Here is a 27961-nt window from a genome sequence, read left to right on the forward strand (position 1 = left end):
GATTTGAAGCATCACATTTTGAAATAACTGAACATTTTTGTTTGCTTAGCTTGCAGCACATTGGGTCTCACCAGTTCATCTCAGTCTGAGCTGAGTATAAATAGACTGTCATTTCACATGCTAAGGTGTAAGGGGAGTTTATGCTGATATTTTTACGTCAACTGTGTTTTTATTACAGTGACATTTACATTCTGGCATGGGAAAATGAAAGAGATATTTCTTGGAGTCTTCTGGCTAGCCATAATTTTATCAAAGGAATGCAAAATGTTGAAAATCATATTGCTATTATAGTTTGTTTTAAGACATTTATGAATTTCTGCTTTGAACAAGTGTATATTAAATATGCACCTGATGGAACCTCCTCTGTACAGGAGAGCGTCCCAGGGCCAGGGTCCCCATGCTCCCCTCTCCTCCACCCTGTCTTCTCCGTCAGAGTGGAAGAAAGAAGTAGGCCGAGTACCGTGGATAAGAAGGAAGCGTCATGGGGCGAGGGCAGTGGGAGCGGTGCCTCTGCCTGTATGTCAGGGGAGAGCCGCCCGGGTGGCTCAGGGCCCCTTCTGTGCCCAGAAGGTTGCTGGTTTGATTCCCGGTCATGGCACTTACCTGGATTGCAGGTTCGGTCCCTGGCGGGGGCATGTACAGGAGGCTACCAGTGGATGCTTTTCTCACTTCAGTGTTTCTCCTCTCTCTGTGCCTGTCCTCAGATGGGGATTAAACAAAAAAGATGTTTTAAAGGTGAGAGAAAAAAATCACAACACCTTTCAAGGAACAGAGGTCTCAAAATGAGCATGCGCCCTTCAGATAAGCAGTTTCATATACCTTTCCAGTTAGTTCATATAATGACTGGGAATGTTAACGAGCTGCTGGTCCAACACACAGACAGGCCAGCAGTGACATCAGAACTGTGACGTCGGCTCCTGAGAAAAGAAAAGGCTCTATTGTGAAGTCCACCCGCAGGAGACAGGAGACAAAGGCTCAAATCTGTTTCCCCCAACAGGGGTGTTTTGAGTTGCATTTAAAGGAAGAAGCGGGGAAGCGATGCAGATTCTGTAGTGTTGTGTTGTTCCAGCATAGTGAGAGCTTGCTGTGCGGGCACTAGGGGATCACGGCTCGTCATGGTTGAATGTTTGAATTAGGGGGACTAGTGTGTAGTTGGTGGTGGATTTCAAGCTGGTGACGGGACGGGAATTCTCTGTGCGCGTGTCTGACTGCACAATTTGCGGCCTTGTTCTGTTATCTCTGAAAAACAAGTCGGCATCTCCTTAGAAATAGGTCAGTTTGGACTCGTTCTGTGTTTACAGAAACAGGATTCAGTAGTGCAGGCTTCATGTGCATTTTGATGCAATTAGCTCTATGCTGGGACTCGTGTCCTGGCCGATGTCTGTGATCAGAGCACTTGGCTGACCCACCTCTCGGAGGCTTTCTCTCAACGCTGAGCATGTTCCCATTGTCCCTACTTGACATCCAAGTCATACTATAGCATATTTCATCCACTGTTGTTTGTAAACAAAATAAATAAACTTATCAACCCTATGAATAGTTCACCTTACACTACACTAATAGTTTTTACAATGAGTAAGACTTACTGAATTGTTCCAAAATATTGGCTTAAAATGTGGAAATGGCAATTAATTCAGGCGTTACCGGAACCACTGTCTGCGGCGGAGGCTCTTTCCAGAAAAGCAGTGCAGTATGCGAGCTGTGTGGGATTGCTTCCTTTTGCTACTCAGCATTTGAGCAGCTGTACTTTTGGTGCAGGCCTCGTCTAAAAGTGAGGCATTGGTAAAAAGTCACCTCCTTGGTTCTTCACCTTTATGCCTAATGTGCATTTAAAACTTAAAAAGTCCAAAACCAAGTTCCACATTCCCACAGCCCCAGCCTACTCCTGGCTTCTGACACCTCCTTTCCCCAGTTGCTCTGGGCTAAAACTCCAGGGTCACCCTTGTTTCTTTCTTCCTCTCCGGCTGCTGTTGGCTTTATCTTGTAAAAGTGAAGCTGTCTGGCCGCCTCTGGCAGCCACAAGCCTGCTCCCCAGGTCCCTGCTGCTGTCTGTGAACACACCCTGCCTGAGGCTCCTCCGTACCAGCCAGCGTGCATCTTATGACACGTGAGCCAGGTCATGACCTCAAACACCCTCCGTGGCTGCTCCTCTCCTCCAGAGTCAAGGCTGAGTCTGCTGGTCCTGAGTCCCTCAGTGGGCCGCTCCTGCTGCTTCTCCTGCCACTGTCCCTTCCCTCCCTGCCTGGACCACACTGGCTTCGTCCCTGTGTCCCACACACAGCTGCCGCCTGCTTTTCCGGGCACCAGAAGGGCCTCCCTGCAGTTGTCTTTATGACTTACTGGGTCTTCCTTTAGATTTCTGCTCAACGTTGGTCTATCAGAGAGGCCCCCTTTGATAACTCTAAATAAATAACCCTCCTCTGCAAACATGTCATTTCCTTCCCTCTACTTTATTCCAGAACAAAAGCTGCCTGGTGGAAAACCCTTTTTGCCGATTCTTCTGTTCTTAACACATGGAGTGGTGCCTGGCGCACAGTAGACACTCCACAAATATTTGTTAAATGAATGAGTGATACAAGGCAGAAATCTTACTCTGTACAACATCGAATGCTAAATACTGCATGGTCTTGGGGAGAGAAAGCGCTCTGTGAAATACAAAGAGCAAGCACCCCTGCAGGTCTCAGGGGCACTTCAGTAGGGAGAGACTGTTCTGGGCAGAGAAGTCACTGGAGGCCCAGCCCGGGATGGCGAGGGTATTCAGTTATATGCCAGGCAGGCATCGGGAGAGTTATCGTTTGATCCTGGGGATAAAAACCTCAGATTTTGACAGTGTATTCAGGGCATTTTCAGAGAAGTGTTATTTGGAGCTGTTGGAGTGGATGAATATCTACAAGTGGGAAGAGGCAGAGACTGGCTATCAGGTGGTGGCTGCACTTAACCAACAGTATAGGAGTCAAGCATTAAAGGAAACACAGAAAAGAAGACCAGCTTTGCTGAAAAGATGCAGAAAGTGAGATTCCAAAGGAAGAGCGAATGTTAAAAGACCTCGGAAGGGAGAAAGACTGAGAGAAAGAAGCATCAACGTGGGAGAGAAGCATCAAAGTGGGAGAGAAGCATCAGGGTGAAAGAGAAGCATCAACGTGAGAGAGAAGCATCAGCATGGGAGAGAAGCATCAACGTGGGAGAGAAGCATCAACATGGGAGAGAAACATCAACGTGGGAGAGAAGCATCAGCGTGCAAGAGAAGCATCAACGTGGGAGAGAAACATCAACGTGGGAGAGAAGCATCAGGGTGAGAGAGAAGCATCAACGTGGGAGAGAAACATCAACGTGGGAGAGAAGCATCAGCGTGGGAGAGAAGCATCAACGTGGGAGAGAAGCATCAGGGTGAGAGAGAAGCATCAGGGTGAGAGAGAAGCATCAACGTGGGAGAGAAGCATCAACGTGGGAGAGAAGCATCAACGTGGGAGAGAAACATCAATGTGGAAGAGAAGCATCAGGGTGAGAGAGAAGCTTCAACGTGGGAGAGAAGCATCAACGTGGGAGAGAACCATCAACGTGGGAGAGAAGCATCAACGTGGGAGAGAACCATCAACGTGGGAGAGAAGCATCAATGTGGGAGAGAAGCATCAGCGTGGGAGAGAAGCATCAATGCGAGAGACAAGCGTCAATGCAAGAGAGAAACATCAATCAGTTGCCTCCCTTACTCCCCCTGACCAGGGACCAAACCCGCATCCTGGACATGTGCCCTGACAGGGAATCGAACCAGCAGCCTAGCCAGGTGGCTCAGTTAGTTGGAGTGTTGTCCTGTATACGAAAAGGTTGTGGGTTCAGTCCCTGGTGGGGGCGCATATGGGAGGCAACTGGTCAATATTTCTCTCACATTGATGTTTCTCTCTTCCTCTCTCTCAATATTTAAGTGTTTCAAATCTTGAAGTAAAGAAGATCTTTTGAAAGGCCATTGGACCTGAAACTTAAGAGATCATTGGTAGAATTCAGGCAATTCATGATGGAGGGGGCATGAGGCAGGTGGAATGGGCTTGAAAGTGCGCATGCAGGAGAGAGACATGGCCGGTACTCATAACATGATCATGACATTAGGCCAGAAAAGGGCCAAGACCTCACAAACGCCACCAGGGCTGGGGCCTGCTTCTGACGGCAGGACAGCGTTCCCTCCTCCCTCTGCCCAGGCTCAGAGAGCCAGCAGCCTCCTCCAGAGCCCCTCAGCCACCCTCTCAGGTGGCCCTCTGGCTCTGTTATTTCCTCCTCTTGTGCCCAAGCCTGCAGATGACCCTTTGCCACAGCTGTCACTTTTAGTGACATCATTCCACTTGTAACATCAGGAGAAGCTGTCAGGCTTTCAGTGAGTTTTTGCTTTTTCTGCCTCGACAGACTTTCCTAACAGTGCAGCAGCACCTGTGGTCTCTAGGTGAGAATGTCACTCTGTACAACATCCAACTTTAGCTGCTGGACATGGCCCCGTGTCAGGAGAAATAAGGGCCCTGTGAATGTGAAAAAGCATGTATTCCCTCTCAACATTCAATGAACCCTTGAGTTATTAGCAACAGAGTCCATGGGAGCATGTGGGAAGCTTAAACTGCAGACAGGTGTCTGTAATGCAAACAGCTCCTTCAGCACCTAAGGGCTGCCTAACAAAACCGCTTATTGCCAGTCTAGCTAACGTGGATTTTTACACCAGGTAGTTTATGTTCTCAACACTAATTTGTAGGAATGTGAGAATAATATATTAAAACACTGGAGAATTTTTAATAGTGCTGGAGATAGTAGGAAGGTAGAGAAGGGGATTGAAGGAGAGGACTTTTTTTTTTTTTAATTTCTGGGTTAAGATCGCCAGTCTCCTTTACTTTCACTTCTCTTTAAAACTGGACAATCTCTAAAGAATTGCTGAGTAAATTTCCAATAGAGCAGAAGACAGGTTCCTTTGGGGCCAAGTTATTGCTGCTTTCTTGTTCCCAGTTAGAAACCCTCAAGAGACGGGAACATATTGTCACTGAAAGGTACTGGGACTGCGACAGGTTTGCCCTGACACAGTGTGGAATGTGTGGGTTCTTGACTTTGTGCAGGAAAGGTTTTATGACACAAGTCCAGGTGATTTTTAGAGCACGTTTATTAAAGCTGGGAGAGGAAACAAAGGAATGACTTAGAAGAGGCAAAATAACAGTAACAGGAGGGAGCCTACATGGAGCGGCCTAGTCTCAAGAAAGGAAGCCACTCTGGGCGGGGCAGACTCAGGACACCAGTTAGAGAGGCAAAAGGAGGGCCCTTGGAGACGGGGTCATGGGGTTAGTCTGGACAAGCTGCCACTGCCTGGGGCTCCCTTGGTTGCAAGTCTCCTGGGAACCTTTAGAGCTTTGGAGAAAGAAAGCAAAGATACACGCCTGAGGAAAGAGGGGGAGGACATGGGTGTGTTCCAGGGAGGGCAAGCACTGGGTCCTTTGTCTTAAGGGTTTCTGTTTTTTTAAAGGTGAAAGTTTTAGGGGCAGTCTCAGGGGAGGATCTCAACAGAATAATCAACAGCTTTCCAGGTGTGTTCTTTGATATGCTGATGCATCAAAATGAGTGTATAGGGAAGTTTGGGATCATTCTCTGGTCAGCTTCACTGTTTTACTTTTATCTTGCATTTGTATAGCTCTAATTGTTTTGTGTGTTTTTGTTGTTTTTGCTGTTGTTATTTATACCCCTGACTTCATCCATCCTGGGATTTGGCTGGCACTATTGGCACTAACCTGGTCTCTGTTATCTGTCTCCCTGATTAGAGTGATTTAAGCTACTCACTCTCTGGTTGGAGAGGAGAGGTATAAATCATCTGCTCCTAAGTGTCCTTGGTCAGGGAAGATAAGATCTTGGGATTTATTAGGAGGCATTAATTGCTCTGCCTATTTAACTATCTTGTCTCAGTTTCCCTCATTGCACTTGTCAAGGAATTTTCCCAGTCTTACTGTCCTGCCCCAATATCTTGGTCATCTCTATGTTCCTCACTTTAGTTAGCACAATTTAGTTAGGCTCTTATTAGATGCTCATTGAATGTTTGCTGATTTCACCTCACTTAATCATAGTAGGCTAGCACCCACAGTTCCTTGGAGCCCATCTAATTCAGTGTTTCTCTGCTTTAATGTGCATATGCATCACTCAGGGACCTTGATGAAATGCAGCCCTGACGCTGCGGGTCTCTGGTGAGGCCTGATTCTGTGCTTCTCACAAGCTCTGTGAGGGAGGGGAGTTCCAATACACTGACACACTGACCACACTGAATAGCAGGGTTCTGGCAGAATGGACCTGCTGGGGTCCACCTACCACTGTGGTGGCTGATCAAAAGTCATTGTCCTGCAGTGTCAAATGCAGTTGAAGATCATTTGAATTCTGATATTTTTAAAATATTGAAACAAAGATTTATTATGAAGTAGAATTCAAAATGTAAGAAAATATGTAACAGATAAAATATGTAAACTAAAAATGTAAGAGAGTTTGCAGCTGAGATCTCCCCTTCTAGGTTACTCTCCCAGGTGGCCTCCAGAAGATGCATTCAGATGAGATGCCACCAGGGTGCTTTACAGGGAAAGTTTCTGAAGCACTGATGCAGTCCAGTAAGGAAACAAGGACACAGGGAGGTTCTAATACATCATTAGCCTAATAATCACTTCGATGACAACTACCATTTATTGAGCTCTTAGTACATCTATTACCATATTTAATATTCGTGGCAGTCTTCCAAAGTACATTTTCTTGTTGTTTCCATTTGGATCCCAGAAAACTAAGGCTTAGAAAAGCTGGGTAGTTTGCCCCAGAATACACATCCATCTTACACTAAAGTCTGTGTCTCAGCTGTGGTGGTTCAGGTCCCCCTGAAGTAGGTAGAGTCAGGGCTTGACCCAGACCGTGTCACTTCTGTCCAGGACTCTGTGGAAAAGCTGAGACCATCTCACTTTGTCCTGGACTTTGTGGAGGAGCTGAGATAGAGCAGGTTGATGCATTTGGAAGCACTTAGTGTTTCCAAAGAGTGCCTTTAAAAACTACAGATATTGCCTTATAGGAATCTGGATAGGTTCTAGACTCATAGAAAACCAGTCATTCTCACTAATTCATACTTTTCCTAACAAGCAGCCATTAGAGTTGAAGGAAAGGAGTATCTGTAATGAGCTTTTATAAACTGCATTACAAAGTGACAGTTAGTGGCTGTCATTCTTCACACAAGTGGAATTTTAAAGAGTAGCACCTGGAGTGTATAAAGAATGAATTTTCTACTCTTATGCATTTCCTGTCAGTCCCAGACACAGCTTTTGCTGTATTTTTCCCTTTTGTGACACTAGTGCGTCCATGTTTGTGATGCAAACCTGCACTGAGCTCATGCCCGCTGCCCTCAGATCTGCCTGATGACCGAGGGTGGAGCAGCCGGAGCACTGCCCAGAGCAGGCCACTCTCTGCTGTATCATGGCCCTCCATTCTGTAAAGAGAGATGAACTTTTGTTCTCTTATAATGAATCCCTGACATTTCCAAAAGGGAGAAACTCTGGATCATTTCTGTTAAGTGAGATTTTCATAGAGGTTTGGGTTTGATAAACGGAGACCGTTAGTGCATTCCAGGGCAAGCAAAAACCCTTGTGTTTTGTATCTCCCTCCTTAAGTTAATAACCATTAAGCATATGATAAAGAAAAAATATTATTCTGAAGTGCATGATAGCATCATTTTGAAAATTATTTCTTACATGGTTGAGAATACGTAAAATTTGAACACAGTTTATTAAGCAAGAAATATAAAGGGAGCTGAAAAGACCAAACACTGGGACAGCTGAGAGCACGACTGCCCCTGTGAGCCACACGCCCAAGGGCCCCCCAGGCTCAGTGGTGGCCTCTGAGTTGTGGCAGCATTTGTGAGGAAAAGAAGCTGAGGGTTTTAAGACTCACTTTACATGTAAACGTCATGTGTGGTCATCTCCAAATCTCAGTCTGAGATTGGTTTTAGAACGGTAGGGAACTTCCCCACAGGAAAATATTTCTTCTAGTGAAGACTCCCATCTACCATATGCAGCGTATGATTCATGCTAAATCTTACTATATTCTTCCTGTGGTTTTTAAAACACCAATACCCCTGAGAATGGTGGCACATCAAGTTTCCCAGCATCGAAGTGTGAAGACGCCTCTGCACACCTTCACAGGGTAGCAGAGTGGACAGCGTATTTCCCTCAGCAGCAGGCGTCAGGAGACGCCCATGTGTCTTCTCTTCTTGCCAGTTCCGAGGGAGGCATGCTCCCACTCAGCAGTCTGCCCTGACAGTCCATTATCACGGCACGAGGACTGACATGCGGCCACAAACCTAGAGAGCACTGTTCTTGGAACTTGTCCTGCAGACGAGTAGAGGTGCATGTTAGCTGTTCCTTACTAGCTTAGCTGTGGTGGGAAATGGAAAGAACAGGACTTTAAAACACAGGCAAGTACCTCTATCATCACACTGCCTTCAAAACCGTTCATTGGTTTACCACACCCTTTCAGAAGACGCGTGTTTCCTGAGAGCAAGTTATATCGCTATGTCATGCAAGAGTCCTGGGCGAAGCTCACCTTCCTCATCAGCTGGAGCTAATCCAAAGAGCTTCCAGTTTTGAGCTGGTCTCTCTACCCATCCATTCATCACCAACACTGTGATCATTTCAGTGTCTAATTTAATTATAGGTTAAATTCTTGAAGATCAAGTTGTTCTTAGTATGAATTTTATAGTCTTAGCCTCTAAAATAAATCTGAAAGGCATAGCGTAGGAGATTGTAGCTAACACGTCCAGTGATGCAGACAGGCACCACTTGCCGAGCAGAGCCCGCTCTCAACTGAAGCCCAAGCCCAACCGTCCCTTCAGCACAGCCTGCTAGAGATCCCTTAACTGCTTAAGTCACAGCACCATTTGCCTGAATTTAACTCTGCAGATGTAGCCTTGGAGACAGCAGCAGACAGACTGGTATCTTGGCATTCTACAACTTGCCAGACTTGCCAACCAAACCGATTTACCTTTTAGTGGTGGTGACAGAGGACCAAGCCTCTGGGAGCATAGGCATTGTGGTAACAGGACAGAGGCCGTGTTCCCCTCAGGGAAAACTGTTCTCGCCTAAGTGATGACAGCTTCCTGATTTTACTGAGAAAATCGGAAGATGCTTTTACAAAATCAAGGGTCTTTCCAAATATTTCCAAGGATGATGGCACAGGAAAGAGCAACTAGGTCATGAAGCAGAAGCTGGAGAGTGAAAGGCGAGGTGCCACACCCTAAGGGCAGAGTGACTGTTGTCCCTGGATCATTGTGCACTCGAGGACCACGGCTGTGGTGCTCACTCATAATGGACCACAGTAGGGAACTGCTCTTGCTGTGGCCCAGTGCTGGGCTTTACTGTGTGACATTCTTTCCTGGGAAATGCTCCAATTCAGTGGCTCTGAGCTGCGTTGTTCCCACTTAGCCCAGGTGGGGGCCCACCTGCTGCTTCTTGCTGCTACGAGTCTCGTCTCGTCTTCCTATGGAGCAGCGCCGCCCCTTGTTTCTAAGGGAGTTTGTTTTGCCACCACGTTTCTAAGGGAAACAAGCCGATGGGATGGTGAGTCTGACTCAAGCATGTTTCCTGCAGTCACATGGCCCACAGGACATGTGCAAGTTGGTCCCCCAGACCTACGACTCCGCGTAAGCTAAGTGAGCTCCGTCATCCTGACGGGCTGGGACGGCGGCTGCACAGAGCTGTTCTTTCTCAAAGTCCTCTCCCCGGCCTCTCACTTGGCCTTTGTCTCTCTGTGTCTTTTTGGGCTGATATATTTCCCCTTAATTTCTCTCTGCCTGACTGTGACTTGTACAAGCTCTTTTCTAAAATCTTCTCTTTTATCACGTCCTCTTATCAATATTTCTACTCTTTAATCTCTTTTCATTTCCCCTGAAGATTATTAACCCCTGTCAAGCTCCTGTTTCTCCAGATTTTGAAATCATCTTGTGCTCACTTCCTGAACTCTTACATTATTTATCTTCTAGACCTAGTAATCCATAATTCTGAGAGTAATAATTATTGTGTGTTGAAGCTGCTGTGTTTCCAGACACGTTGGGCTACATACTTCACATGTTGCATCTCATTTAATTCCTGCAAATGAGAGGCAGCGTGACACCCTTTGCCTAATGAGATTTGATGAGGTTCATGCAATGACCAGCTGACAGAGCTGTTTGTACAGCAGTTTACATGACTTATGTGGGCAAAAAGAATATGGCTTGCTTACTTATGAGCTGTAGCTCATGGGCCTCGGGCAAAGCTTGACAAATATTCACCTCATTTTTCTCAGGGTCATTCACTGGCCCATATCCATTGATTAAGACACATTCTTTTTTCCCCACTTGTGAGCATTTAAAGAACTTCCCTCCATGTATCTCAAGCTACCAGGACACAGCCACCCCTCCCCAACACCCTTAGTCTTCTCCTCAGCTCTCCTGCCAGTGGGGGAGCCTTCCCTTCCCCAGACTCTAGCGGGGATCGCACCAGGGCAGTGACGGGAGCAGCTCCAGTCTTGTGTTTGGCAGCATGTGCCCGTGTCTGCTCCCTGACCAAGGTCCACAGTTTATCGTGGTTGACCATTGGGCAGAAGCTCTGGGTCCCCTCTAAGTGGGCGTGCCTCATGCCAACTTTCCCAAAGGAACCCAGGTGATATTTGTTGAAGGTGGTCCTGTGATGCACACTGCCAGCATTACCTCGGCCTCTGGGGGCTTCCCATGCTTGCCGATGTGGCTGTGGCCATGGCTCATGTTGCCCCAAAGTTCCCAGGTCTTCCTCAGTCTGGATGGCATGTTGGTGGCTGACATGCAAGAGTTAAACACATTCCTTTCACTGCAAATCTGTCAATAATTATATATTGACTATCACAAGAAGCTCATAAAATTAGCTGTTAGAGGCAGACAGAGTTGTGGATTGAGAGCCAAAAGAGGAGAGGAGGGTGCAACAGAAGCATCTGGGACAAACAAGGCAGAGAAGAACTGGCTTCTCTATACTTTTAAAGCCTCAGCTCCAGTTGACCTCCCTGGAAATCTGCGGCCAGGATGGGAGGTGAGATGAGGAGCCAGAGCCTTAAAGTCGTGAGAGGAGTAACAGCTGAGCCTCTTGGTCCTGCTCACCCTCCCCAGATGGGGAGCAGATGGGCACGCTCAGCCAGAGGACGGATCGACCGCCTGAGCCTGGAGGGGCGTCCTCCCTGCTGTGGAGAAAACTAGAATATTGTTTTAACCTATAAAGTTGACTTACCTAAGTATAAAAATTCGTAAGATTGGTTCTCAATCAAAAGGTACAGTACACACCTGTAGTGCAAAATCATATTACCTTGACACACCAGCATGGAATGGGTAGCTTTCTGTGACTCTCTTCCCCTCAGCTGTATTTTCACCCAGTGGAAAGCCAAAACCATCATGGGACCATTAAATTGGTTAAAAAAAAAAAAAGAAATGAAATGAAATAAGAAGCAGGATAAACATTAGTGGAAAGCACGCCTGGGTGGGAGTCCCGCTGGGAGCCCCTCGCTTTGGGTAGTGAGGCCACTGGTGCACGTGTCCGGTCACATCACTGAGCACTGAATGAACTAGGGCACCTTGAAATGCCGCATGAAGTGTAAAGACTCTCCAAGGAAGTTTATAATTTGCATTGTCATTTATTATTACTATTATTACTATTATTATTATTATTATTATTAACGGTACCGGCTTCAGAGTACTTGATTTCCCTTACTGGTTAAGCCAAAAGAGGTTTGCTTTTACTCTGTTTCTCTCTAGCATCTTAATAATTGGTATTTCTGTATCACATTTTTTTAAAAAGGACCCGTCCTGAGCGTGGTTCTGTATTTCGGCCGCTTTTGGTTCCCTCGATCCTGGGGGAGCCCAGCTCTGCAGACGCTGCGGCGCAGCTCCCCGAAGGCCCCCCGCCCGGCTGTCGCCCCGAGCAAAGGCCACCGCGGGGACTGGACACCGAGAAGGTCTGCCCCGCGCTGTCCTCGCTGCGGGCCCCGCCTTTCCTTGCCTGTATTCACCTAAAAATTACTTGTGCGCGGCGATCAGCGGGCCGGGCACACGCGCTGGGGACGCCCAGGGGTGCGCCTCCTGAGTCCCCTGGGAGCTCGGCCAGGCCGCGGGACGGGCTGTGGGCGGGCGCGGAGGCGGGGGCGGGCTGCTGGCGGGCGCGGAGGCGGGAGCGGGCTGCGGGCGGGCGCGGAGGCGGGAGCGGGCTGCGGGCGGGCGCGGAGGCGGGGGCGGGCTGCGGACGGGCGCGGAGGCGGGAGCGGGCTGCGGGCGGGCGCGGAGGCGGGGGCGGGCTGCGGACGGGCGCGGAGGCGGGAGCGGGCTGCGGGCCGGGCTGCGGGCGGGCGCGGAGGCGGAGGCGGGAGCGGGCTGCGGGCGGGCGCGGAGGCGGGGGCGGGCTGCGGGCGGGCGCGGAGGCGGGAGCGGGCTGCGGACGGGCGCGGAGGCGGAGGCGGGAGCGGGCTGCGGGCGGGCGCGGAGGCGGGGGCGGGCTGCTGGCGGGCGCGGAGGCGGGAGCGGGCTGCGGGCGGGGGCTGCGGGCCGGGCTGCGGGCGGGCGCGGAGGCGGGGGCGGGCTGCTGGCGGGCGCGGAGGCGGGGGCGGGCTGCTGGCGGGCGCGGAGGCGGGAGCGGGCTGCGGGCGGGGGCTGCGGGCCGGGCTGCGGGCGGGAGCGGGCTGCGGGCCGGGCTGCGGGCGGGCGCGGAGGCGGGAGCGGGCTGCGGGCGGGCGCGGAGGCGGGAGCGGGCTGCGGGCGGGGGCTGCGGGCCGGGCTGCGGGCGGGAGCGGGCTGCGGGCGGGGGCTGCGGGCCGGGCTGCGGGCGGGAGCGGGCTGCGGGCGGGCGCGGAGGCGGGAGCGGGCTGCGGGCCCGAGCGGTCCTTCGGAACGAGCCTCCCCGGCGCTCGCGGACGCGCCTGCGCTGCAGAGAAGGACGCCGCCTTCAGGCCGGTCGGTCCCCTTCGGAAGCGGACGGACGGTGGCTTTCTTTTTCCTTTCAGTGTCGGGGAGAGGCGGTTTGGGCAAGGAAAGAGAAACAATGAAAAAATGAGAAATACGAGGCGTCTAGCAAATTAGATGTACTTTAATTATTTTTCAGGACATAAAGATGATAACTCACAGGCGAACCAAAAAGAAGCTTGTATTCTGTTTTGAGAGTAGCACCTGTCATCACTCCCCAGGCTGTTCATCCTAAGTGGCTGTGGCTCCACTGCATGAGTTTTGATGGGGATGACAGTGAAAATCCCCATTGATACAATTTCTTTATTTGAGCTTAGTATTGGATGCGCGCACCTAGCGAAGGTGAGGACTTGACAAACATTCTTCTGCAGGTTTTAGCTGTTAGCACAATGTAAATATAAGAAAAGAAACAAAAGTCTTATTTGGGTAGAAAATCATGTGACTTTTTAATCTTTAAAAAATCAGTTCTATTTTACTTCTTTAGAAAAAGCAAAATAGCTCAAACTCCTTGGGACATCCTTGTAACTATTCTTCTGCCTTTATAACTGGGTTTTAGTTTATGGTTTGGTTGCAAGAATGATGTTTATAGGTTGGCACAACCTTAAAAATCACCTTGTTTAAAATTGACCTACCACTTAGATATCATCATTTGGGCAACGACCAGCTTCTAAACTTACCCTTCTCAGTTGTGGGCACTAGGCCCTAAATAGGAACGCTGGAGAGGAAAGGAGGGGTTACTTCCAGGAGAAGAGAAGCTTTGGAGAAGTGAATGGAAAATGTTGCCTCTGTTTAGCATGAATGAGCCTGGGATTTAAATAACATTCTTCAGGGCAAATAAATAGTTTTTCTTTGGCTTAATAGTCATGTGTTGACTTCAAATGTTTAAGTGAATGTTTTACGGCTGCTCTCAGTTCGTCTTTGATCTTTCTATGCCCTGTTGTATTTTAACTCTTCAGCTTCACCAAATAAAAAATTTAATGTATGTTAAGAGAGGCATATTTGCTGTAAGACGTTGGAAATGCCTGTCCATGGAACCAGTTTGTTCGTGTAGTTATTTGACTTGCCCACGTGCGACCCAGACAGACATACGCCCAGATGAGGGGCAGTTGCTGCTGGAGAAGCGCCGAGCGGCCGTCAGCATGCAGCCTCTTCTTTTCTTTCCTCCTTTCAAGCTGCTCCACAACGACTGTGCGTCCCACTGATAAGAAAGGAAGATGGCCCGGCCGGGCGGGGCTCAGCGGTTGAGCATCCACCTGGGATCCAGGGATCAGGGTTCGATTCCCGGTCGGGGCACATGCCCAGGTTGTGGCTCGATCAATGACTCTCTCATCATGGATGTTTCTCTCTCTCTCTCTCTCCCTCTCCTTTCCTCTCTCTGAAATCAATAAAGATATTAAAAAAAAAAAAAAAAAGGAAGGTGTTTTAAAGAAACCTATTCCAAACATCACTTGTATTCTTGTTCACCTTTTGCCATTTTGAGATACTGGTTGTTTTGGCCCAAATCTGAATAGACCCAAAGTTCGGTTGCAGCAGGGCTCCTATGAAGGGTCTGCTCCATGGAGGTTCCATAAACAACCTCAGAGAAAGTCGCAATTGCAGGTGCCCACAAGCCTTGCGGAGGTGGGAGGCGCAGGAAGGAGTGGCGGCCCTCCTCTGCTCCCCACGCGGCCTTCAGGCAGAGTGCGTCAGCGTGGCCCGGGGTCGTTCGGCCGAAAGCCAGGTTGCGCGGCGAGCAGGAGGTGGGGTTTCCTGTTGGGCACTTGAACAACGGCGCACAAGTGGAACTTGCCCTAGAATTGTGCTGTCGGAAAGAACCTCATGCTGCCTTAATGCCACGATCTGTGAACTGCTTTTTGCCACTACGCAGGTGCTCTTTTCTAGGTGCAGTGATAAATCAAAACTGGAGGAATATAAAAGAAAGTTTGCTATTTGTCACTTGGAGTGTGCCTAGTGATAATCTTTTCTTCGTCTGTGGGGCTGATTAATCAAGTGTGACCGCACTGTCTCCTTCCCGTTTTCTAAACCTGTGAATGGATCATGAAGAAAGAATTACGCTGAGCCCTCGGGTTTTCTTCATGACCTTTAACTTTACAGAGACTCTGAATAAGCCTCCAGGCAATTGCCCAAAAAAGTTGCATTTCCTAGGAATACATTGATTGTAAAAAGAAGTAATCAGGTCTTCTCTAAAACCTGATTAATCATAATCATAAATGACTGCTTGTGTTGATGCAGCAGTGGACAAGCAGTTACTGAGAAGGTTTATTTGTAATTCTGCCTTTTCATGTTAGTAACATCTTGACAAGGTTGCATGTTAATCTTTACAAATTGAGGTAGTAACGAAGGTCCTGAGGACGCTTCCCTCATCTCATCAAGGTCTGTACCAGGCCTGTGTTTCTAAAGTCCACTTTTTTCTCCAAATCTCTTGGAAAATCGGCTTTCCCCATCCCCTTTCTCCCCTTCTGCCGCCCCATCCCTTCCAAGAAGCAGATCTTCACCCACTTACAGCTGCTGGTGGTGTTTTTTTCTTTTTGCTTCACAACGGCTCCTTTTGTCCCTTTCACTGAGTTGCTTTACACCTGAGAAGGTAAAGCAGCTGTGCACTTCTCAACCTGGGTTCAGAAAAGGTCAGGAAGGAGGAGCAGATGCTTGCAGCCCCTCACAGCAGGCCCACATGTGGGATGTGGCCGTTATTGTTGTATCGATCAGCCCATGCCACAGGCTTGGGGACGGGCTGATACCTGTGCTGCAGCTGCCAGAATGTAAGGACTGTTCTTCCAAGTCGTCTTTTGAAATCCTTGGGGCTGTGATCAAGGCCAGTGTGAGGTCATCCTCAGCAGAGAGGCACCTGCTGTGTGGGACCCCCAGGCTGTGAAAGGGATGGATGCTGCAGAACTTGAAGTCAGGCTTTGCTGTCCTCTGAGCTCAGGAAGGAAGAGCCCACATACACATGGGACCAAGTCACCGCCTGGCTGCCCCACGCCTTCAGAGGAAAGCGAGCTGGTGGGGAACACGGACTTCTGCTGTGAGGCCAGGAAAATGCCTCTGCCCGGGAACAGCCTGTGATCGTCAAGGGGCGCAAACTTAGAGGCCTGGCCAGGGGCAGGATTTCCAGATCATGCACTCAGGGTCTTAGAACTTAAACCTCTGCCAATTATTTCAAAGGTTAATTCTCTGTTACTTATTGAGTGTTTTATTTCCCAATAACTTTACCTGAGGGCTGAGTGACAAATGTTAAATTTCAGAGTAATTACAATTATTATCATTAGTGTGTCCTTGGCCAAGTCCAAAGGCACCTTGGCCATGTGTTAGTAAGAACTAGCACACGAGCTGTGCTGCTGAGTCGTGGTCAAACACTGCAATCTGCTTATCAATGCTTCGAGGTAAAGAGAAGTCATCGTCCGCTTTTGACCATTCATACCCTGTAACATGTCCCACAGCGTTTGAGGAAAACGCCATCTGTAATGGTAAGGTTCACTGCCAAGTACCTGTACCCATGTGTGCTTCTAACCGAGTCACAGTTTTGAAAGGCGTCCTTAGAATCGCGATAACTTTTGCTTTTAAGAGCCTAGAGCAACCTTGCTATCTTGCATATTCAAGGCATAAACAGATTCAATATATGTATGTGAGTTAAAGTCTCCTTCCTAATAAGGCACAGTTTATGAATTTGCACTGCCCATGACTTTACTTTGCTGGTGAAAGCATCCGGATTCACAGTCTGGATAACATTTCCAGGTATCATGGAGACCTCGGCCTATGAACAGTGAACAGATCACCGTTACAGTGCGGCTCTGTCTTTATATTTCCCAGGTAGTCTGTGATTAGGTTTATTTTATCCCTTATGATGTGGCAGCTCAGTTGGCACCTGGTAGCATTCTGACTGCAAGGCCTGCTGCCTGCCTTTCAGGCCGTCCAGGGCTGCTGAGCTGTCCTCCTGGACGGCCACTTTGATTTTGTTACCCCTGCAGTAGAAGTTTCTCCTAAAGCCCCTCCCAGTGCCTCAGCCTCCTCACTCTGGCTGCTGCAGCTCAACCCTTTCCTAACAACAGGTTTTCTCCTGCCTTTCCCTGGTCTCCCATCTTCTCCTTCACTCCAGCCAAACAAAGCCATTCTCAGACTCTTTTGATGCAGCCTGACACTTTTGATGCCTGCTTTTACTAGTCCAATTTACAGATAGAATCAGGATACATCCAACAGAGTGTCTGTCTGGTAGGTGCTAGTTCCCCTGGCTTCCTAAGCTTTAGGAGGTAGGAAAAGAGACACCTCGATGACACCTCCACGTGGATTCATGCTCGGCACACTTTCCATGGCCATTGGGCACCTAATGTCAGAGCTGCTCCACAGGAGGTTTCTTGGGAGAGAAGGGAGAACTCTGTATTGCTTTAAGCACACTTTAGGGCGTTTTAAAACCACTTGAAGACAAGATATAATAAACAGAACTTATAGCAGCAAAAAGTGTTACAAGTGAGGATACCACCAAAATGAATAGAAGGAAAAGCTATCCAGTAATCAGTGGACAGGTTTTGCCAGTAAGTGACATGGAATGGAGCTCAGGGCACACAGCCATTCTTTTTGTTTATTTTATTTTAAAATTATTTTAGGTTAGTTTCAGGTGGACAGTGTCGGGAACCAGCCTGAGAAAGGAACAAACCTGAGGTCGAGCTGTGGGAATTAAAGAGACAAACAAAGGGCTGCCCCCCAATGAGGTGCACCCCAAATGGCTTCAACGCCTTTATTATATAGTAACAAACAATTGGTAATGAGGTGAGGGTGATACAGAGTAGTTCCCTCAAGGCCGCATGAACACTCTTTCAGAGTAAACACCCTGCCTCCTGCATGAGCCCAGACCTTGGTAATTTCTTTATCTCGACTCCCCATGGGAACTTGTAGGGAGGGTCGAGTCCAGGACAGCATGGTGGTTAGACAGCTATGTAATTTACGTGATGCCCCCAAGCACCATACATAGTTATGACCGTGTTATAGACTATATTCCCCATGCTGTACTTTACATCCCGTGACTGCTCTGTAACTGCCCACTTGTACTTCTTAACACCTTCACCTCTTTCACACAGATCAGTTTTTAAGCCACATCTATTTATGCACTCATTCATCTATTTGACAAAAATATCAAGAGCCTGATATATGTCAGACGGAATTCAAAAAACAAAGAGACTAAAAAAGCTGCGGTACATTTACACAATGGAATACTACATAGCTGTAAAAGAAGAAGGAGCTCTTACCCTTTGTGAGAGCATGGAGGGACCTAGAGATCAGTATCATGCTAAACAAAATAAGCCAGTCAGAGAAAGACAAATACCATATGATCTCACTTATATGTGTAACCTAATGAACAAAATAAACTGAGGAACAAAATAGAAAAAGAGGAATGGATACTTGGAACAGACTGACAGCTGTCAGAGGGGAAGAGAAGTTGGGGCTCTGGGTGAAAAGGTGAAGGGAGTAGCCAACGAACTTATGTGCATAGGCCATGGACACAGACGACAGTGTGGTGATGGCCAGGGGAGAGGAAGGAGAGTGGGGTGGAGGTGAGCAAAGGTGAGGGAAAGGGGGGGCATCTATAATAGTGTCAACAATAAATTTTTAAAAATAAAAGTAGATAGATAGATAGATAGGTAAAAAGGCATGGTCTCTACCCTCCAAGACTAACAAAATGAGTTACTGGTCCCAGGAGAAAAGACGTAGGACACGTGTGGACAGACACCGTGATGGGGTTGCCGTGGAAGCCTGTATACAGGAGAGAGTCTATGTCTTTTAATACTATTTAAGATTCATGATTTATACTAAGAAGACTTATGGGAAAGTTTTATTTTAAAAATCTAACCTGTTTTCACTTACATCTGGGCACTATTTTTCAGCCCATCTCTCAGAGCTTCAGATATCTGCTGGGTATAGATACACCTAGGCTTCATGTTTGAGCTTGAACCATGGCTACCAGCTCAGCAGCACAGATCCTGGGATCAACACCAGGGTAAAGCTCGATTTCCTCTCAGTCATGCATGAACTGGCTGGTTGCCGCCATCCTGGGGAGGATGTGTCCCCTGGAGTCTAGCTATAATCTAGTATCTAATAGGGGAAAGGTGACCCAGTCCTGCTTGGTGACTCACCCCCAGCAGTGGGGTGGCAGCAGTGGGCCAGTAATTGCTGGGCAACAGGGCCTGAGCCCCAACTGATGGTGAGATTTGGGGGAATTCCCTTAACCACTTTTATTTGTTTGAATCTCCCATAGCAAAGGAAGAGTGTTCTGGCAAGCATGCATGTGCTTACTTTAAGCTGTACATGACAGGGCCTCCCAGAAACTATAGAGTATATTGTGAAACTTTCCAGAGAGGAAAAAATACATTAATTTGATAATTTTTATAGATGATTCAGCATATCTGAGTGATGTACCCTCCTCGACTTGATCAATGACAGCATTAGGTGATGACAAGAAAGACATCTCTCCCTGCCACTTAGGATACCTCACAATGAGACATGAGAACCAAGAGATTCCAGGGTTTCTGCATAGTTAAGTACAAGCAGGAGTGATCTTTAGGGTGGCTTAATTTCAATGATTCCACTTAACATGAATTTATATAATGTTTAAGAAAGGCTGACTTAGCTGGCAACAAATCACATTTGTCTGCAATTGCAAAAAATGTCTATTTCCAATCAATATGATCGTCATAAGCAAAACATCAATCCAGCATGTAAATGAAAACAATGACAGTCTACCTGTGCTGGCCCTGAGCAGTTCCCAGCCCGGCAGCCTGGACATACATGGTGTTTAGTTTACAAAGGAGGCCGAGGCTCACAGGAGTGAGGTGCCCACAGCCCCGCAGGGAAGTGGAGAGTCAGGATCTGCTCTCCAGGGCACCGCCTCCAACCTGCCCTCTTCCCATTGCTGCACCACTTCCTCAAGAATCTTCGCAAAAGATTCCCATGAAATTTCATTTAAAAACCTATTTAATAAAGGATACCCACTATATTCTCCTGTTCAGAGATTCAGAATATATATCAGTATATTAATGGTTCTAAGAAGTAAAACTCACATGTAAAAAGGGAGGAAAAAGTAATTTGGACTAACCAACACTTGTTTAATCAAACAAAACATTCTTCCATGGACTAACCAGCATTTTAAACACTTGTTTAACAAAAAAACCTTTTTCCATGAATTAATATTGGTAAATATTCATGTTTCTAAGCTGTTTTGGCAAATACCTTATCTCCTACTCCCCAGTCTTTTTCTAAATGGAGGGGAGGCATCGGGAAATCCCAGCCAACTGAGGTCCCAGCATGGTCACCCCAGTCGTTGCAAAGCTTTCCTACAGACAGGCCCTTCCTTCTCGTCAGCCGATTCCACAGCAATCCTGAGAAAGTGACCAATTTGCTTTTAAAATTTACCTTTATTATTGAAAGTATTACAGGTATTCCTCTTTTTTCTCCCCATTGATCCCCTCCACCCTGCCCCACCCCAGGCCTTCACCACACTATTGTCTGTGTCCATGGGTTATGCTTATAAATATATAAGTTTTAGGTTCATCTCTCCCCACCTACCCACCCCCGCCTTCTCTCTGAGATTCCTCAGTCTGTCCCATGCTTCTATGTCTCTGGATCCATTTTGTTCATCAGTTTATTATGTTCTTTAGATTCCATGTATAAGTGAGGTCATGTGATGTTTGTCTTTCTCTGCCTGGCTTATTTCGCTCGGCATAATACTCTCCAGGTCCATCCATGCCGTCCCAAAGGGTACGAGATCCTTCTTCTTTACAGCTGCATAGTATTCCAATAGCCAAATTGAGATTGTTTCATCAGTTTTTTAAAAAGCAAATTAAAACACCATGGATGAAACTATCTCAATTTGGCTATTTAAACCAAATTTAAATGCAGGATTATAATCATTTTAGCTCTCCCTGGACTAAAAGTCATACGGTTAATTTCAAAGTGAGAATAAAATGTGTGAATGCGATCTCTCTCACTCTCTCACTCTCAATATTATAAAATTCATATGCGTTATCTAGGTCTCGCTCATGGGAGACGAAGTTTGGTTTTTAAGAAGGGCATGTGTAAGTAAATAGGAGACAAGACAAACCCAGCCGCCTCTGCTTTACAGTGTTGGCTGCTTTTCCTGTTAAGTCACACACGACAGTCATGTGAAAGCGGCCTGGCCTGGAGATGAATTAATGTCCATTTCAGAGGCACCCAGTTCCTTTTCCTTCTCTTGTCCCCCACCAGGAGGGATGCACCTGTTTTCCTTTGATCCGTGGTAACTGCCACGCTGGCATTATGGATGCCAATGAAATTGCCTTTAATATTGATTAAGTTATCCCAGCATGAGGCATGTTGATTAGCAACTGAGCTGGTGCGAAGGACGGTCCACAGAAGACACCACAAGATTTTATAAATGGCAGGTGGGCTCCAGCCCTGCAGGCTCCCAAAGCCCGGAGGTGCAGCAGGGTGCCCGCTCCGCCCGAGCGCTCGAATTCGGAGCACTTGCTCGTGTTCCCCTTTCCTCTGGCAAACCACCCACTGCTTTTTATATACATTTTAGCACTTCAGCATGTTATCAGAAGGTAGAAATAAAGCAAACTTTGCCAAATCAGTGACAGTTCAAAGGGGTTAAAGAATAAACCTTACGGCAGCTGTGCTGGTCCACCCACCCTTCCCTGCCCCGTCCTGGCGGGTCGGGTGCCCACCCTCGTGGCTCACAGCAAAGGAGACCTGGGTCTTGGAACTAGGCATTTAAACTTCCTTCACTTTGTTTTCTGGAATTTTTTTCATTTTTAATCAAGTTTGTTTATTTGTAAAATTTAGAGTTTTATCTAAAATGCTCTAAGAGCCCTTCTGCCTCCTTCTCAGATTCTGTAAACTGTGCGTGATGTGTCTTCTTGCAAATGGTACTCCTCTTGGAATTAGAGAAATTACAACCAGGAATAGCATTTCTGAAAGCTTGCAGCAAAAACTAATTTGAAAAGTGGAAGGGGGTGAAGCCATAGACTTGCAGAATGTTTACTACAGGTATGTTTAGCTTGACCTACAGTCAGTCAAGTGAAATGTAAAACAAAATGATATCATTTGAACAATGAACAGAGGTAAATTGACTTTGGTGCCTGTATTTGAACCTTAGGCTGTCTGAGCCTAAGGCTACACACTCGGTCGGTTGGGCTTTATGTATTTTTAAGTTGCACTCTTAATTGAGTCTTCTCCAAATGAGTGATGTGTGGCAACAGCCCTTCAGCAAAATCAATGCAGCACTTCTGTCTCCATGATAAATTGGACGGTAGGTCACTGCAGTTCATCAGACATTGATACATTTTTTTCTTTCTTTTTTGGCTAAGATTTTGTCATTCAGGAAAACAATTAAAACAGGCTGCAATGTGAGCTCAGTCCCCCCCCCCCCAGTGTCACATGTCCCTCTAGGGGCTCTGGTAGTTAGGGTGCAGAGAAGCATGTAGAATGCAGAAGAGGCAGGCCTCAGCATGACTGATGTCTGCGGTGCCTTCTGCGTGCTGATTCAGGTGACAGTTTGTCTGTCTTGCTTCAGAGAGGTACTCTCCCTAATACAGTCTCACTTACCACTCCAGCAGTACTGCTCTGGTTTCGTAATCCACGTATCCTGTTTTCATGAGGAGCTTTGTTAATAAGTCCCTAAGCATTTCCTCACTAATCCCTGCCAACTTCTCTAATGAGTGACAGTGTTTAAAGCCAGGTAAGAGAGGACTCAGTCTCAGCCCTTCTGAGCCCAGCTCAGAACTTGCTCGCCACACCTCCTGCCCTCGTCCTGGTCCAGGAGTACCGAGCAGAGCGGGAAGTCACTGAACAGCACAATCTAGCGGTCAAGAGCAGGGGCATGAGACCACCTGGGCTCAAAGCCTGGCCCTCTTCCTGGCTATGTGTCCTGAGAAATGCCCTCTCTGTGCTTCAGTTTCTTTATATATAAACTAGGGGAATGAGTACCTGCTTCACAAAACACATTAAGGGTAAATGAGCTGATGTATGCCAATAGCTTTGCACAAGACCTAGACACAGATGGTGCCACCCAAGGGTTTCCTGCCTATCACCCTCTCTACAGGGCAGGAACACCCATCACTGACTGTACTGCCCTGTGGGGACAGTAAGACCACACTCTGAGGGCCACGGGCTGTCCGGGGGCCATGGACACCCACAGAGTAGTTGTAAAGTCTGTGTCTGACCCTGAAAACACTTAATTCCAGCTAGCTCTTTCTGCCAGCTCTCTTTCCCTGAGTCATTTGCAAAACTATCATTTTCTCTTACTGTTCCCTTCCTTACACGGTTTTCTCAAAGAGCTTGATGTGAGTCATATTCCCTAGTTGCCCCCCTCCAACTGCCCAAATCATAGAGAATGAACTCAGCCCCACTGAGATGGTCGTGGGCCAGAGCTCCCCTTGGGTCCTGCAGCCTCCTATGATCTCTCAGAGGCTTGCAGCTCCTGGGTGCACTGCCTTTGGTTTCCTCTGCCCCAGTGTTTCCCCAGATCTTTAAGCTCATGCCTCCCCTGAGGACTAGAGCACACCCAGACAGACCTCTCTCCTCTCCCCAACACTCCTCTACCCCATCTCCCTGCTCCCCATACTCACACAGATCCCTAAACTCAGATCTTTAAATGCTAATGAGATTCCCCTCTCCAGACTCAGGGAACAGTGATTCAGTCAAAAATTGAGCTCCTGTATTTCTGCACCCCCTCCCGTTGAAATGTCAGCAGACACTGGCCATGGGACATTAGAGAAATGATTTTCTTTTTCTGAGCCTGTTTCTGCATATATAAAATGGAGCTTAATAAAGCTTGCCTCGCACAGAGGTTTTGAGAATTAAATAAACTAATATTCCACATGATGTTCAACACATTGTTTCAGTCTGCTCAAGTGGCCTCAACAAAGCACCATAGACTGGTGGCTTAAACGGCAGTTATTTTTGCCCTCACAGTTCTGGAGGGCAGAGTTCAAGGTCATCTTCCTGGCTTGCAGATGGCCATCTTGCGGTGTCCTTCCCTGTGCACGTGTGGAGACAGATCTCCAGTGTCTCTTCCCCTACATATGAGGACGCCAATTCTACCAGATTAGGGCTCCACCCTTAGTACCTCATTTAACCTTAATTACCTCCTCAGATGCCCCATTTCCACACAGTCATATTGGGGGTTGGGGCTTCCACGTAGGATTTAGGTGGGCACAGGTCAGCCCATGGCACCTGTCATCTGTGCACAGGTGACACTCGTCTGCCCTTCCTGCCGCAGCCTGCCAGCCTGCCAGCCCCTGTTTCCAGTCTTTACGTCAAATGCACTGCTCCTCTTACCCTGGGCTCCCACGTCAAATGCAGCAGCACGACCGGCGGGTGGCTGCAGCCCTGCCTCCCAGCAGGTCAAGTCCTTGTGGGGTCCTCTGTGCGCCTGAGAGCACGTGCTGTCCCAGGGCATCTGCTGCCTGTCTCAGTCCTCCCGCGGCTCCCTGCCACTCAGTGGGCAGGCCGGACTGTGCCCTGTGGCAGCTCTGCCTCACCCTCTCGTGCCCCTGCCCTCCCTCCCACCAGTGTCACCCAGATAAATAAGGCTGGTGAGCACAGACCACTGCACAGTCGCAGGTGGATACTTAGTCCCCTTGAAGAGGTCCCAGGTTATCATATGCATAGGAAGGGGCCGGGTCAGCTCTTTCCGTAGTGTGGAGAGTCTGATATTTCTGGAGACCTGGGTATATTCTGGAACTTGGGACTCTTCAGAGGAGGAAGAGTAGCAGATGTATGAGTTCATAGTTCCTTCCTTGCTCAGCCTGCATTTGGCCTCAAACTTCTGTTATTTCCTAGCAGTATTGAGAAAAACAGTTAAAAGTGTTGAGCTGCATACACATTTAAACAATCAGGGAAAGTTGATCAAAAAGTTAAATAAATGTACAAAAGCCCGTAGGAAAGGTAAATGTAAAGATTACATAAGGACGTAAGGTGGCCGTGGGAAGCATTTGCTGTGTTTAAACCTTCATTGAAGAAACTTGTTTGATAAAAATCCTAGTGAAGCACTGTTTCCTTGAGCTTAGTCACATGACGGAGCGATCCAGATGGCAGCCTGTGCGAATGTGCTGCGGATAGTGAGGCTCGAGGTACGCAGCGCACCAGAGGTCCTGAAGAGCTTTCTCCCTGCCAATTACCTCCTGGGTCTCCTAAAAGAAGACTCTGTGGGACTGATCTGGTGTCCCTGCTCCCCTCCCACACTGGTCAGCACCCTGCTTACAGCTGCATTCACTGACCCCACTTTCTAGGCACAGCCTCATGGGTTGCTCCAGACTCGGAGGCCTGTCCCTGTCCCCACTGGTCAGTGCGGAGGTGGGTGAGGCCACACCCCAGTTTAGCACATGGGTGAGACCTCCAGGGTGTTCAGATAATTCATTTTTAAATCCCTGTGCCCAAAAGAACCAATAATTCAAAAGCACAGTAAATAGGAAGATACTGGAGTTCAGGACAGCAAAACAAGTGACCGAGGAGTGGACCTTTGCTGTTCTGCGTTCAGAAGAAATGGTGTATTTCTTTTAAAAAATTTATTAATGCTACTCAGAAAATAGCCATCAGAATAATTGTATCTGAATTTCCAAATGTTGTTTATTATGGACTCACACAGTGGGGCCTTGAATGACACTTTTTTCTCTCCTTATATTATCTTACATTTTCAGAGGGCAAATAAACGAGCCAGCCTGTGGTGGTGATGTGGCTTGTTACTATCTCACAATGTGCCCCAGACCATCCAAGGTGGACAGTATTCTTACTCAGTGGGTTAAGTGCTCTTCCAAATCTAAAACAAAACATCTCTGGTACAGTTGCTTTTAAAATTCAAAGTGTCTTACTTTATGGCGTTTTCATCAGGCACCATAAAGTCAGCAGACACTTTCAGTGACATTATGATTGGGCACTATGATCAGTGACATACCATTGAACTCCTTTTGGTTTAAAATAAAACTGGTGCTTGGGATGCCCTGCCCCATTTAACCCATGTTAGCATGTGGAGCAGATCTGAGCTGTCTCGTTAAAAACAGGACAAACAGGGCCCCCTGCTTCCTTTACTTTGACGTCATAGCTTTTCTTCAAGTGACTCTCCAGTCATATCAGTCATCAGGATATTCTCAGAAACTCTCTGATCATACCTGCTTCCCAGGCTTAACAGAAGGCATGTGGCACCTGGTGCTGGGGGTAAATAGGAAGCAAGCCTGGGGTTTCAGGGGAGTGTCAGCGACCAGAGGATGGAGGGCCAGGGATGGTGTCACAGGCCTCCTTTGTGCCAGGCTCCCAGGCCCTGGATAGAGAAAGTTCCCCTTGACATGCACACCAACGCTCAGTTCCTTATGGAATACCAAGTGTCAGATTTGAAACTGCTTTATTGAAGGTTAAATTTAGCTGGAACAGAAATTTTAAATTCCAGAATCAGAATATAGTTTTCTGAAACTGCGCTTTGAACGTTTGGAAGGTAACAGATATGGGAGAAGCATTAATGGAAGTATTTCTGGATGGAAATTTAAACAACCAAATTATAATATTGTTCTAATATTATGGCAGCACAACCAACACGATTGAATATAGTTGCTAGGATTTAACCACCCAACAAGACGTATAACTTTGTTCTGATGTTGGGATTCCTAATGAGAGTCCTGCAACTCGTGTTTCTGAAGCCAGGCGAGAGGCCGAGTGCAGGGGGCCTGCGTGGGGCCCAGCCGGCCGCGGGAGGAGCCGGCTGCTGGGGGGGGCGCCTGGGCCGGCGGGCGGGCGCCTGGGTGGGCGCCTGGGCGGGGGGGCGCCTGGGCCGGCGGGCGGGCGCCTGGGTGGGCGCCTGGGCGGGGGGGCGCCTGGGCCGGTGGGCGGCTGGGCCGGTGGGCGCCTGGGCGGGCGGGCTCCTGCGCGGTGGGCTCCTGCGCGGTGGGCGAGCAGGCGGGCGGGCTCCTGCGCGGTGGGCGGCTGGGCCTGTGGGTGGGCGGGCGCCTGGGCAGGTGGGCGCCTGGGCCGGTGGGCTCCTGCGCGGTGGGCGCCTCTGCCCCGCAGCACCCTCCTCAGCGCGGCGGGCCCAGCCCAGAGCCTGAGCGTGCTGAAGCGCTACCCCAGGAACCCAGTCCGCGCCCCTTCAAGCGACCCTAGCGGCTGGGAGACTAGTGCAGAGTTTGGAGACCCGCCGGGAGGGGGAGGCTCCGGTTCCATCTGAGCCCACGGCCGTGACCCTGGGCCGCCGGGGGCCTGAGCCGCGCCCCGCCACCCAAGGAGGTGGGCGCCCGGAGTGGCCGCGAAACAGGAAACACAGTTAAGAGCCAAGGGAAAGGACACGCGTGGTTGGAGCCGGGCCCGCGGCGGGACTTCCCGCCTGTGGGGCGGCCGCGCAGCAGACGGGCCCCGCGCCCAGACGGAGACCGGGTGAGCGGGGCTCAGGGAGCGCGGTTCCGGAGCCGGGCCTGAAACCCCGCAAACCGACGCTCGCCGCGGACGGGAGGCCAAGCGAGCCCGTCCCCCGCGCCCCTGAGCGCGCCGAGGGCGCCCCGCGGCCAGGCCTCGCGCCCTCACGCGGGCGTCCCCAGGGCCCCCCGGGAAGCCGCCGGGCCGCGGGGGACGCGGACGGCACGGGCCTGGCTGCGGGAGGGCGGCGTCCGCCCGGCCCGGTCCGACCCGGCCCGGCCCTGCCCGCTGGCCTCTGCGTGTGCGCCCCCGCCCCAGGGGCGCCTCCCTCAGCCCCCGAGAGGCAGCGGCCTCGCTCCCCCGGTGCCCCCCGAATAGCTCCTGTCCCTGCCCTGCTCTCCTGCGGCAGCCTCGCTCCCCAGTGTCCCCTGAATAACTTACATTACTGAACATATTCTTATTCAATATTATTGAATATTGAATATTATTCACTAATGTAATACTGTTTCAGATGGTCCGCGGTGAGTGACTTACTAACCTTCGGAGCGCAGCCGTCGGGTTGTGACTCCGACGAGACGTCGGGCCCGGGGGCGGCCGCGGGTGCGGGGGGGTGGCGGC

This window comes from Miniopterus schreibersii, assembly GCF_964146895.1.
Source record: "Miniopterus schreibersii genome assembly, chromosome: 21".
Taxonomy (NCBI): Eukaryota; Metazoa; Chordata; class Mammalia; order Chiroptera; family Miniopteridae; genus Miniopterus; species Miniopterus schreibersii.